Source organism: Dermochelys coriacea, chromosome 12 (assembly GCF_009764565.3).
Source record: "Dermochelys coriacea isolate rDerCor1 chromosome 12, rDerCor1.pri.v4, whole genome shotgun sequence".
Lineage (NCBI taxonomy): Eukaryota > Metazoa > Chordata > Testudines > Dermochelyidae > Dermochelys > Dermochelys coriacea.
Window position 1 is genome coordinate 9,964,072 of NC_050079.1, and position 13,812 is coordinate 9,977,883.

Here is a 13,812-nt window from a genome sequence, read left to right on the forward strand (position 1 = left end):
TTCAGGTGATTAATGTACCAAAAGTTCTTTACTTAAGGAGAGGTAGTTGAAGGGAGTTTTAATGCCTAAATTAAGAGGGTTATACCTTGAGCCCTAGGAACTGGGTAAAGGTGGGTGCCCTAGAGTGTGTGAGTAAGAGAGAATTTCGTGTGGGTAACACCTGCAACAAATGTCAAGTATAGACAAGTTCTGACATAATTTTTCCACAATATTTGATAATCCAATCAGAAAAAGGCATTCTTATTCTGTAATAAGTGTGTCCACTCATGGGCTTAAACCAAAAAACCTATTCTGAAATAAATATTCTGAAATCGCTATTTTGGAAAAATTTCAGATGTAGACAAGCCTGGAGTGTTTAGAACAGCATCTTAGTTCTTTTCTTCCGCTCTTGAATACACATAATTTAGGGCGCATGATGATTTCTTTTGTTCACTTAAAAATTATTGAATGATAATAGGGAGGAAGGATGGTCTTGATGTTAGGCCACTGGACTGGGCCTCAGGAGATCAGAGTTCAGTTCTGACTCTCTCACAGATTCCTTGCGTGTCCTTGAACAACTTACTTAGGTCTGGTCTATGCTAGAAAAATAGTTCAGTTTAACTACATTTGTCAGAGGTGTGAAAAATCCACACCCCTGAGTGGCATAGTTAAGCGGACCTAAGTCCCTGTTAGACAGTGATTTTGTTGACCCTAGTAACTGCCTCTGAGTGGTGGATTACCTATGCTGATGGGAGAGCGGTATGTAGTGTTTTAAGTGTAGACAAGCCCTTACTCTTGCCATAGGTGCTGGCTTCCTCTGGGCCCAGGGGGTGCTCAACACTCTGCTCCACCCCAGACCCCATCCCATCCCACCCCTTCCCTCAAGCCCCCACCCGTGCCCCATCTCTTCCCGCCAGTTCCTCCCCCTCTCCCCAGCATGCTCCATCTCCACTCCTCCCTCTCCCTCCCAGAGCCTCCTGCACGCTGTGAAACAGCTGATCACAGTGGATGGTAGGTGCTGGGAGCGAGTGGGGGGGCGCACTGATCAGCATGGCAGCAGGTGGGGGTGGGGAGGAGCTGGCTGCCGGTGGGTGCTAAGCTCCCACTCATTTTTTTGGAGCACCCACGGAGTTGACGCCTATGACTCTTGCTATATCTCAGTCCCCAGTCTTTGGCTTGTGTGTTTGCCAGTTTGCCTATCTTGTCTACTTAGGACACTTCTATACAAGAAAAGTTGCATCAGTCTAGCTAAAACAATTAAAACTCGATCTAGTTAAACTGATACAAGCCCTGCTTATACTGATTTGGTTTATGTTAGTCACTCACACTGGATTAACTAAATCAGTTTAAATTTTTCTAGTAGACAGGGCCTTATGCTGTGTTTGTATAGCACCTACCACAGTCGGCTAGCTGTGTTGTTTTGGGCTTCTAGGAACTACTGTAGCATAAATGATTAGTAAGGACAATTCTGTGTCATGTTAAATGCAGTTTCCATAGCTCAGGCTAAATAATTGATGTAAGTAAAGTCACATTACTTCCTTTTGGATCCCAGTTTATATAGTGAAATTTGAGTCCTTTTTAGCTATCCCTTAACCAATTGTTATACTAAAATTTTACTAACCAATCCTAACATAGTGTAACAAAATTCTTTAACTATTCCTACTCCGCCATCTTAATTAATTTACACCTAGTAAAATTAATTATGTAACAGACAGAAAATTAAAGAACCAGACTGAGACCACATAGATAAACAATAGGGAAGTGGGGACCATAATGATAAAACAATAAAGAAATGAGGATTTCACAATTACAACTACTGATAAGTGATTTTTGACAGACAAGATGCCATCAAACTAAGTTTTCTCTAACCATCTTAAGATCTGTTTCTTTATCTGGTGATAGTGGGTGCCACTAGGATGGGGTCTCCTTCTTAACAGCCTGATATTACATTGTTTTAATGTAATTTAGGTGGAATGTGAGGATCTGACTTCCTTCTTCTCAGCTAATGGCTGCTGCTTGGCTGCAGATGAAGGCTTTAGGCCTTACAATATGGCTGCAGACAAAGGCCTTATCCTTATACAGGTTAATTTGCATTAAAATGCCTTATGTTCACAAACAATTTTTTGTTGTTGTAAATCATCTGGCAATTTAACACACATTCAAGAAAGTTCACTGAGATGCAGGATGAGATTAGGTGCCACAAGGTAGGAGTGGAGCCCCACTCAGGAACAAATTCAGTGCATTTGCCAAGTCTGCATACTGGAATCCCACACTGCTTAGCTGTATGCCCTCTACTCCTCTGGAGTTCCCCGGGCCAGATGTCACATCCTTGTTTAAATGCTGGCACAGAGACAGGTGCTGTCTTTTGCAATTCCCAAACAAGTGGTGTTCAGATACCTGAGTTATACTCCTGATTATTGATCAATCATGCTTCCTGCATAAGCATGGTCTCATGCTGAGGTCCTGGACTTCATTGCCCTCGCGGGAGAGGCATCTGTACATAGCCATCTGAATTCTAGCTACTGAAATGCACATATCTAAAAGCAGCTGTCTGAACAAATACAGAAAAGGGGATAAAACCAGGACCTAAGCCAGTGTCACAAAAAGGGAAAGGATCTCTGGCTGGGTTAAAAGAGTCTACAGGACAATAATAGTGCTCTGGAGAGCTGGCAGTATCTTCAATTTCTACTGTGAACTGGACTGTATATTTTCAAGAGATCCCACCATTGCACTTTGTGGACACCACTAATGACACTCCCACCAATGTTGACCAGGGGGAACCACCAGGATCACAGGCAGAGGCCCACACCTGGGATGGGATCACTTCCAATAAGTCTGTACAATATTATAAATAAAACTGTACCGGGTGGGGGATTAAACCACCTAGTTCAGGATACCATCAGGGTGCTGCCATGTTGGTTTGCCCTCTCCCTGCCTCCTGTTCTTTTAGCCCCTGTTTTGTTGGCCTATGCTGTCTTGGTCTCCTGGGCTTTGAAATATCCCCACCCATTGCTCAAAGTGGCTGCTGCACCAGGGAACATACAAAGTCTATGGCACTTTTTTCAAATGATGCTAACACACAACCACCACTTAAGCTTGCTGTGTCCTCCACCACATACCCCTACTGAGGTATTCATTACTCAGTTTCTTCCCCTCCCACTCCACACCAAGGCTTTCTCCTCCAATCAAGGTCACACCAGCAGCTGACATTTTGCAGTGACCAAATACTAGCTACTAACATTGAAGTCCAAGCTACATAGAATGTCACATTCACAGACCTTTTGTGTGCATCCCAAGAGATAAAGGGATAAAAAGACAGAGGTGTGGAGGAAAGGACTCCTGAAGCATGACAAAGAGGAGGGAGAAAAAGACAGGGAAATGGAAGGTCCTCACAAGCACAACTGCTGGAGATGATGAAGAGGCAAACAATCCTCCTGGAGAATATGGTGGTTTTCTGGTCAAGGACTGTGCCACAGCCTACATGTCCCTTGCAGCTCCCTACCTCTGATACCTGGCATTCTGGGACACACCATGAACCGCAATACCACCCAGAAACAGGGCCTTTTCTAGGCATTCTACACCCACTGGACAACTGAGTAATAAGTGGACAATGGGAGACCCCCTTAACTCCTTCACCTACAAGAAAGAGATGTCCTGCTACCAATATCCCATATCCCAAGTTGCAGAGAACAATTTTGAGCGCCTTACATACACCCATTTGTAACCTTAGAAGCAGAAACTTGTCTGCACGCTTCACGTTTATAACTTGAAAGGTTTTATTGTTTTTTTCAGTTTGCACATCGTTATTTATGAGGGTTTTAAACTGGTAAAAATGTTTACACTGGCCTATTTATTAAAAATGTCTTTATAGTTATGGCTCTGTGTCTAGAGTACCTCCACCTGTACTATAATAAAATCCAGATATACACTGTGGGAGTTTAACACTGTAAAGTATACTAGAATCCTACAGATGGCCTGGCCATAAGCTTTTTAGCACTGCACACATACATTAATACATGTGCAGTAATCCTGATGCAAAAGCATATACATTGTTCACAAGTGACCCCTAGCTTCAGAGTAGGAGCTCAGTGCATCTCTGACTCTGTACCCCAAGTAGTTGCAGCATGGCAGATACCGTCTCCGGCTGGTCAAAATATTCTGACAACCTCCCTCTCCTCCAAGCTATCTTCCAGGCTCGCTCTCATAAAGGTTGTGCAAGATACAAGCTGTTATCATAAAAGGGAGCTATTCCTTCTCATCAGCCTGGATATCAGACTCCTCATAGATTCTAAGGCAGAAGGAATCACTGTGATCATCTAGTCTGAACTTCCTGCATAACACAGGCCATGGGGTTTCCCTGAATTAATTCCTGTTTGAACTAGGGGATATCTTTCAGAAAATGATCAAATCTTTATCTAAAAATTGTTAGTGATGGAGAATTCACTATAACCCCTGTCCTTTCAGTCTCCCAAATGCACATTTCCACAGTTGTTCTGCAGCTACTCAGGGTTCCATTCACCCATCCAATTGTCCAGTAAAAGTCTTTATAAGCCAGGGAAACATAGGGTAAGCTTGTTCTCACATAATGGCCGAGAAATGGCAGCACCATCAATGTCCATAGTGACCATTGGAGCGAATGTTCTATTTCTTTTTGCAAAAAACAAAAAACAGTCCAGAGTTTCTAAAGATCCTTCCTTCATGGATTTTTCCAGACCTCATATGTAACACCATGGAGAAATAACCCTTTTGGCTGATTTCAGAGTAGCAGCCATGTTAGTCTGTATTCGCAAAAAGAAAAGGAGTCCTTGTGGCACCTTAGAGACTAACAAATTTATTTGAGCATAAGCTTTCATGAGCTACAGCTTACTTCATCAGATGCATTAAAGCTTATGCTCAAATAAATTTGTTAGTCTCTAAGGTACCACAAGTACTCCTTTTCTTTTTGCGAATACAGACTAACACAGCTGCTACTCTGAAACCTTTTGCCTGATGAACTCTGAGGCATGGTGTGTCCCATTGACGTCCCCAATACCATTTGGGAACTCCAACCACACAAACCCATTAATAACCTCCTGGTCGTTGCCCAGCCTTATGACCTGGGGGAACAGCACTTTCTTGATAGCAGTGCACATTGCCATGACAACAGCCAGTGCACCAAGAATAAACTGGTTAACTATTGATCAGTAACAACTGCGGGAGATGTGCTTCCAAATAGCGATGGCCATGTGTTTCTCCATGCTGAAGAGAACTCTCATGTAGGTGTTCCACCACTGCAGCTCTGGGGCGAGCTCCACTCAGGTTTCTAGCAAAGTGGCTTCTGACATCCTGAAATTCTGCCACCTTGGTTGTTCATTCCAGGTCTGCAGCATTATCCTGTCCTACCAGTCAGTGCTAGTTAGATGACAATACAGTCATGTTGTCAGCCAAATGAAGCTGCTCCAAGAAAAGATGTGGAAGCATCTGCTCAATTTCAGCCTCCTCCTCAGATGTCCTTATCACCCCAGATCTGAAGTCATTGCATGCTATGTTTGCAGTAGCCTGTTTATATTCATCACCATGGGGATTGCAGCACTCACCAATGCTTCCTCCATGCTGCCTTGCAAACATTTTGAAAATGGTGCTGGCTCACAAATCCAGATTGATGAGGGGATGAAGATAGATAATTATTTAGTCTGACCTGAATCCTAGAATTTCATTGCCTTCAGTAGGTATACTACAAAGCATAGGATGAAAAATCCCAGAATGCATACAGCATAGTGGCAGAGAAATGCACCATAGGGTGTCTGACCAGAATGCAAAATACTTGTTTCAAAACATCACTGTGCTGTGTGACTACAGTGACATGAAGAAGAAGTACCTTACCCACGAGATAATGTATTTTTTAGGGCAGTGCTCTCACAACACTTCCTACATACAACTTAAGGGTGATTCACAAAAACCCCACAGCAAGTTTCAAGTGTAGAGAAGCCCTCAGCAATCCTCAGTCACTGAATAAACCTGCTTAACAATGGAACATGCTTAGCTGAAGTCTACTTGGAAAACTGCAATTAGCAAAACACGGATGGGTAAACCCTATACTTAGAAATTGCTTGTTTTCTACAGCTGTCTGCCTCCTTAGTGTGTATGAGCAGGACTCCATCTCTATCTCACCCCATTTTACTCCTGGGGGAATTCTACGCCAGTGCACAATGCAGAATTTTGCAGAAATTAACTTGCACGCAGAATTTCCTTTCCCCCATAGAAATGGGCTGCAGTGCTGCTATCCGCCACTACGGGCCACTGGATTTGGCAAAGCCCAGCTTGAACATAGAAGACACTGCTGGGAGGAGGGGGAGGGAACTAGAAGGTTACTGGCAGCTGCAGTTCCCAGCATGCCCCGAGGAAAGGAGAGGGCGGCATGGAGGAAACTCCATGCAAGCCTGGTACCGAGCATCAGGCTGTTTCTCCCTCTGGATCCCTGGGCTCAGGTGGTGGGGGGGGAGGAAGGGGATGGATGCCTGGACAAGGGAGCCCCAAATCTGGATTCTGGGCAGGAGGGGTGCAGGTATCTGGGCCACGGGGGCCTGTGGCTGGGCTCTGGAGGGGGACAGGGCGTGGGTATCTGGGCTGGGAGGGTCACACAGTTGGGCTCTGGGGAGGAGGGGGTTTGGGTGTATTGGTTGCGGGGGGCTCTTCAGGTGGGCTCTGGGGGGGGAGGGGGTTGTGGGTGTCTGGCCTCCCAGTTGGGCTCTGAGGGGAGGAAGGGTGCAGAGAAACAAGAACTGGGTTGCCATAGGGGTTTCTTTAACTCTCTACTCCTGGGGGAATTTTTGTGTGTGTCTGTATTATTACAGACATACTTGCTGACAGGTGTTTTGAAATAAATTACCAAAATAAATGAAAGTGGCGTGATTATGTAGTGTTATTTTGACAAATAAAATTTGCAGAATTTTAAAATATTGTGCACAGAATTTTTAATTTTCTGATGCAGAATTGGGGGGGGGCATAGAATGCCCCCAGAAGTAACCATCTGCATTTACAGGGCATCAGCTAACAGCCCTAGGAATGTGTGCTATATTCACTATGGTTACCAGTTCTGTCCATTTCCCCCCAGTGAGCATTCCCAGTGGAACACTGGCTGACCTTCCCAAAATGGTCACCACATCTTGGTTTCACTCTACCAAGCCTGCTTGTTCTTTTGTGGACAGCCTGGGGCGTGGCCTACAGTTAAAAATTAGGTTGGAAAAAAACACACCCCTGACCAACATAGTTGCAACAGCCTAACCCTCAATGTACACACAGCTTTGCCGGCAGAAAAATGCTTCCGTGTTGATCTAAAAAAATTGCCAGTGATGGAGAAATCACATAACCCTTGTCCTTTCAAGAGCCCAAATGCACATTTCTACAGTTGTTCTGCAGCTAATAAGCGATGGTCACATAAACACCACCCTATATCGGAAACCTACTGACCGCTATTCCTACCTACATTCCTCTAGCTTTCATCCAGATCATACCACACGATCCATTGTCTACAGCCAAGCTCTACGATATAACCGCATTTGCTCCAACCCCTCAGACAGAGACAAATACCTACAAGATCTTTATCATGCATTCCTACAACTACAGTACCCACCTGCTGAAGTGAAGAAACAGATTGACAGAGCCAGAAGAGTACCCAGAAGTCACCTACTACAGGACAGGCCCAACAAAGAAAATAACAGAACGCCACTAGCCATCACCTTCAGCCCCCAACTAAAACCTCTCCAACGCATCATCAAGGATCTACAACCTATCCTGAAGGACGACCCATCACTCTCACAGATCTTGGGAGACAGGCCAATCCTTGCTTACAGACAGCCCCCCAATCTGAAGCAAATACTCACCAGCAACCACACACCACACAACAGAACCACTAACCCAGGAACCTATCCTTGCAACAAAGCCCGTTGCCAACTACTGTCCACATATCTATTCATGGGACACCACCATAGGGCCTAATCACATCAGCCACACTATCAGAGGCTCGTTCACCTGCGCATCTACCAATGTGATATATGCCATCATGTGCCAGCAATGCCCCTCTGCCATGTACATTGGTCAAACTGGACAGTCTCTACGTAAAAGAATGAATGGACACAAATCAGACATCAAGAATTATAACATTCAAAAACCAGTTGGAGAACACTTCAATCTCTCTGGTCACTCGATCACAGACCTAAGAGTGGCTATTCTTCAACAAAAAAGCTTCAAAAACAGACTCCAACGAGAGACTGCTGAATTGAAATTAATTTGCAAACTGGATACAATTAACTTAGGCTTGAATAGAGACTGGGAGTGGATGGGTCATTACACAAAGTAAAACTATTTCCCCATGTTATTTCTCCCCCCCACCCCACCCCCCACTGTTCCTCAGATATTCTTGTTAACTGCTGGAAATAGCCTACCTTGCTTGTCACCATGAAAGGTTTTCCTCCTCCCCCCCCCCCGCCCGCTGCTGGTGATGGCTTATCTTAAGTGATCACTCTCCTTACAGTGTGTATGATAAACCCATTGTTTCATGTTCTCTGTGTGTGTATATCAATCTCCCCTCTGTATTTTCCACCAAATGCATCCGATGAAGTCAGCTGTAGCTCACAAAAGCTTATGCTCTAATAAATTTGTTGGTCTCTAAGGTGCCACAAATCCTCCTTTTCTTTTTGCGAATACAGACTAACACGGCTGCTACTCTGAAAACTACTCAGAATATAGTTAGACATAGGAGCTGGCGTTCTGACACTAATGGAAAAATTCCTTCTACTGGTGTAGGCTGAGGCTACACTAGGGTTATGCTGACATCACTATGCCAGTACAGTCTCCGAACTACAGGCATACCCCTAAGCATCTGCCAGTTGGCATGACTGGCCTGGGAACAGGCGGCATTCTTTCAGCTAGCCTAACCAGTTCTAATTTAGAAACAGAAGGCTCCCTTTCCTAGTCGCATAGCGATGACAGGAAGTTACAAATGATTCACACACACACACCCCCCACGCATACACTCACCCCACACAAAATGTCTTGAAAAAGATTGATTGCAGAGTTGAACTCTCCTGTGCAAAGTTCATCTTTAAAAAGAACAGCAGGAAGCACAGCATTGCATCTGTGGGCGCACGCTCACTCCTCAGCCCGTCGCATCTGAAATTCAATCCAAGCTGTTATTTTATCCCTCTTGCTCTGATCACCATGGAAGCTTCCATTTCTCTCTTACTCTTAATACACCTTTGGTTGTATGTCTACCCCACAGACTTCCCCCACAGGACCTTGGGCTCTTCCATTTGTTGGAAACTTGTTGCAGATGAATGTGAACAACCCTATGAGAATTTAGATAGGGTAAGGGCTCCATTTCCTATAGGCCTTCCAATGTCTAACAATGACTTAACGTAATGTATATGGTCGGGAGGAGGAGGGGATCGGTGCATTTCATGTCAGTTATTTATTATATAGCAAAACCAAGGCAAGATTCAGTGTTGGTCCCCTGTTGTCAGCAATGGAATTAGAATGAGATATATATTCATTGGAGTGAAGGAAGTCTTTAAAGGAGGTGGTTTAGGAATATTACTAGAAACACAGAAATTGCCAGACTGGATCAGACCCATGGTCCATCTAGTCCGGTACACAGTGTCTGACACTGGGCAGCATTAGCTGCTTCAGAGGAAGATGTGAGAACATTACAGTAGGCAGATGTGGGATAATCCATCCCCATGAAGGTCTCATCATAATCCCCAAATAGTTGAAGATGGACTAAAGCCCTTAAGCATGAGGTTTTATATCCCTTCATAAGAATATTTTTGAAATATTAACTACTGTAAGTCTGGATATTCTTGTTATCCATAAAAACATTCAGTCCCTCTTTGACTCTTGCTAAATCCTTAGCCTTGATGGCATCCTGAAGCAATAAACTCCACAGTCTAAATTATTCATAATATGAAAAGTATTTCCTTTTGTCAGTTTTGGATTGCTGGAACATCTGGAATGCAGGATCACACTCTTCCTCTCGATTCCTAAATCAAATTCCTAAACACCTACAAGAAATCCATCCAAAATGAGCACACACAATTAACTAAGAAAAAATCCTACAGCATTTCCACACATATGAGCAAGTTCAGAAAAAGTGGAGATACAGTAATGTGGGTCGGACTTTGCAGTGGGGTGGACACATTAGCAACTGAGTTCGTCTAGCCTATCACACTGTAATGTTACAGTGTAGACAGAGGAGAAGAAGGTTGTAGCCATGTCTACCTCCTATACCAGGAAACTCAAGGATATTTCATTGAAGCACAATACCTTTCAGAGTTCCCCCTAGGACAGAATAGAGCAACACAGCCTCCAATACAGGCCTGTGCCTATCAGGCTCACAGTAAAGACAGCCCTAGTGTGTTTGGGTTTTTTTTTAAAGTGCCAGCCTAACAAAACAAAGAAAACCTCCATTGTCAATACAGAAATAGCTCACCAGGTTTCCTTTTTAAAATTCCTTTTTCCTCAACACCTTCCCTTGGCCTGGTTTTCCTCTATAATAAATAAAAATCGGATATTCTGTTCCACTTCACCACTAGTTAAGGATGGATAGTCAAACAAATTCCATCATCTCCCCATAAAAATTCACTATACCACCACATTGCCCTCTTTTAAATCCAATCTTAACCCTTCTCTGTGATGCCTACAAAGAACTCAGGAATGGGTAAGCAGCTGGTGTGCCGAGACCACTGCTTATCACATTGATCACAATAATCTTGTCAGGAGCAGAGGGTGTTTGCTGTATCCACCTGTTCTCTTATATTAGAGGGTCAGCTCTTTGGGGAAGGAACAGTCTTTTAGTTTTATGTTTGTACAGTGACAAGCACAATGGTTTTCTGGCCTCTAGGAACTTCAATAATACAAACATCAACAGTAGGCTGGGCTTGCCACTCCCACTGCAGCAAATTCTAAGAATTAACAATCATTTCAGTTGGCAGAAAAATACAGGGCTATCTTTAACTTATACTCGGGAAGGACGCCTGCTGTCTTCATCCATAGATTGTCGGCAGCAAAAGAGGTCCTAACCAGAAAAGGTGTCAAATTTACTAGCACACCTGAAACTGACATGTCAAATTTGTCATTAAAAGAAAAGCTAGCAAAAGAATACTTACAAGTTTCTCAATAGATTTTGTGTTGTCTTCAATTTTTGGTGACGATGGGCGGATGGTTTTTAATTAAATCAACATTGTCTGACTCCCTTTATACTGTCATGATACAAAAGCCTTCTTTGTAGCATCCTCCATCTGGAAAAGACTTCCTTCAACTCTCTGCCCCACCAAATCTTTGCTTCAAAACTCACCTGAAAATTTTCTCCCTTGCCGGTACCTCTCAATTTCTCATTGATTTTGCTCTTGTTCATTATAGAAATTCTGTAGTTGTATTATTTACAACAATGTTCAAAAGAATTTTAGGATAGTTTTTAATGAAAGATAACTTAATTGCTTTTTATTCTACATAGCATATTTATCCTGTAGGATCCCAAACCACTTTATAGTCTCTCTCTTTAGTGTATTCAGCAATTTATGTGTAGTACTGTGTGACTAGACCTATGGCCACACATTTCCCTAGTAGATTCTGCATCTGAGATGAATGCTATGTATCAGCTATTCCACCTAAGAGATGGAATATTTTTGTGCCCTGCTGGCAATATACAGCTCTAGGTCTCTTATTCATCTTACTGTCACAGTGCACCAATTACTTTCCCAGTATCTGACTAAGTCACAGAGCCTGGATGAGGGAACATTGGCTGATGCTCTAGCCCCCCCCTCCCCCCGAGATAGAGGGGATGCTGGTGGATGAGGGAACTTCTGGAGGAACTGGTAAGGAGGAAGGCATGGTCTTCTCCCTATCAAGAAAGAGTTCCTGCCCTTTGTTAAGGAGATAAGTAAAATAGAAATAACTTTGTACTTACATTGGGCTTTCCTTGAAAATTCTCATAAATATTATATAGTGCAGGAAACTGAGGCTCAGAGAAGTTAAGTGACTTGCCTAGGCCACAGAATAAGTCAGTAGCAGTCAAGAATAAATAGGTATGTCAGTCATCTGCTTCAATCACTAGACTACTCATCTGAGATCTAACTCCTGGATCTGATGTAAGAATTTAGCTCTCCACTGCCCTCTTGTAAGCATAATTTGAGTCCCCTATGGCCAAGCATGGAACATACAACATCCATTTTCATTGGTGGTACTCAGAAATTTGGGGCTGGGCAAGAAATCTATTGCTGAAAAGATTCTGGATGAGACTACCTGTTTGCTACAATCTCTTGAGGAAAACATGGATAAGTTAATTTAGGTGACACTGCTATTGCAATGAGCTAACCATATGCATGATACAGTAGGAGGAAAACACTGCTTAGAAACACAAGCCTCTATCTGTAGAATTAAAATAGTAGCTGCTATAGCTTAGGCAGCAGAAGGAACAGAAACACTGGGCAGGTCAACCATACATCTACAGTCCAATAGAAGGCAGTACAAACTATTCAGCACACTCCGCTGGAAATTGTAATGCTATGGGAAGAATTTTTAAAAGGATTTTTTTCATGCCTGCTTATCTTATAAGACTTTGTAAATAATAATTAGAATAGAACCCCATGCCCTATTCTGTTACTGTGCTCCAGCAAATCTTGGGAAGAGAGATTAGAGAGGTGCAAAAGTATCAGACATTACTCTACGATTGTGTGCGCAGCAGCCAAAGCCAGTACACCAGCTGAGCCTCTCCAGGTGCTAGAGAGTGAACCACTGCTCATGGTGGGTGGCTGTGTGGAGGGGTAATTCTTGATTAATCTGCCCAGTAACCTCAACCCAGTTTATCCTCATCCAATGTGGAGTCACAATTCTGGTACTAGTAAATATATATATGTACAGTACAGGCTTTGCCTTGCCTCAGCGATCTAATTACACCCTCCTTCTCAACAGATGTGCAAACAGTCTGTACCCTGACCTTCCCCCACCCCATCAAAGCCCCTGTTGCCTTCCAGCTTGTCACCTTTGGGGTGCTTGCCATCTAGGCTCCCATCTGGGCTGCTTAGAAACATACTCTACTGGCCTTAAGTGTTCCTCCTCCCTTTTACTTCCTGTCCTTCTGTTGATTTTGATTGCAGCTGTAAGACCCTCCTTCCAGACAACAACAGTGGCAGGATTTGTGGACTGGAGCTTGATTTAATTTCTTGGATCCAAAGCACTCTGTTAATCCCCCCACCTTCCCGGGCCCAGCATGGTATTTGAATAGATCATTACCGTGAATGTGCAGGTAACTCCTTTCCACTAGGCTTGCCAAGGGAATTTCAATATTACCTCTTTTACCTCTAGAGCTCTCTGCCCGATCCTCTAGGTGACCAAGCCAGCATGAGAGTGCTCAGCTTCATTAAAAGGCTTTTGAGCCTAACTATCCTCAGTTGCACTTGATTACATCAATTCAGGGGCTCCAACTAAAGGTGCATCATGGCTGAGAATACCCCATCAAGCCTCTTTTCCATCCCCCCACATCAGTTTACCTCTCCCTTTTCTGTTTGATTTAATGTCTCCATTGCACTTTTCATAACGGTACAAAAGTGAAACAAAACTAGACTGTGATACCTGGATACAAAGTAATACAGCAAGGATACAAACCACCGTTTTGTACAAGCATCAACCAGAACATGAAATAAAGAGAGTAGTGATCAGACACATAGTAAATATAGGTTTCAGAGTAGCAGCCATGTTAGTCTGTATTCGCAAAAAGAAAAGGAGTACTTGTAGCACCTTAGAGACTAACACATTTATTTGAGTATAAGCTTTCATGAGCTACAGCTCACTTCATTGGAT

The 13,812-nt window shown here is 43.4% G+C and overlaps 1 long non-coding RNA gene across 1 annotated transcript in view; it reads right to left on the reverse strand.

Moving 5' to 3' along the window:
- LOC122456301 overlaps nucleotides 1–13,390 on the reverse strand; it is a 28,666-nt gene extending 15,276 nt beyond the window's left edge. Inside the window, exon 1 of the long non-coding RNA XR_006275146.1 lies at nucleotides 13,246–13,390. This is a non-coding gene — a long non-coding RNA (uncharacterized LOC122456301). The remainder of the gene's footprint in view (nucleotides 1–13,245) is intronic.
- Nucleotides 13,391–13,812: the final 422 nt, after the last annotated feature.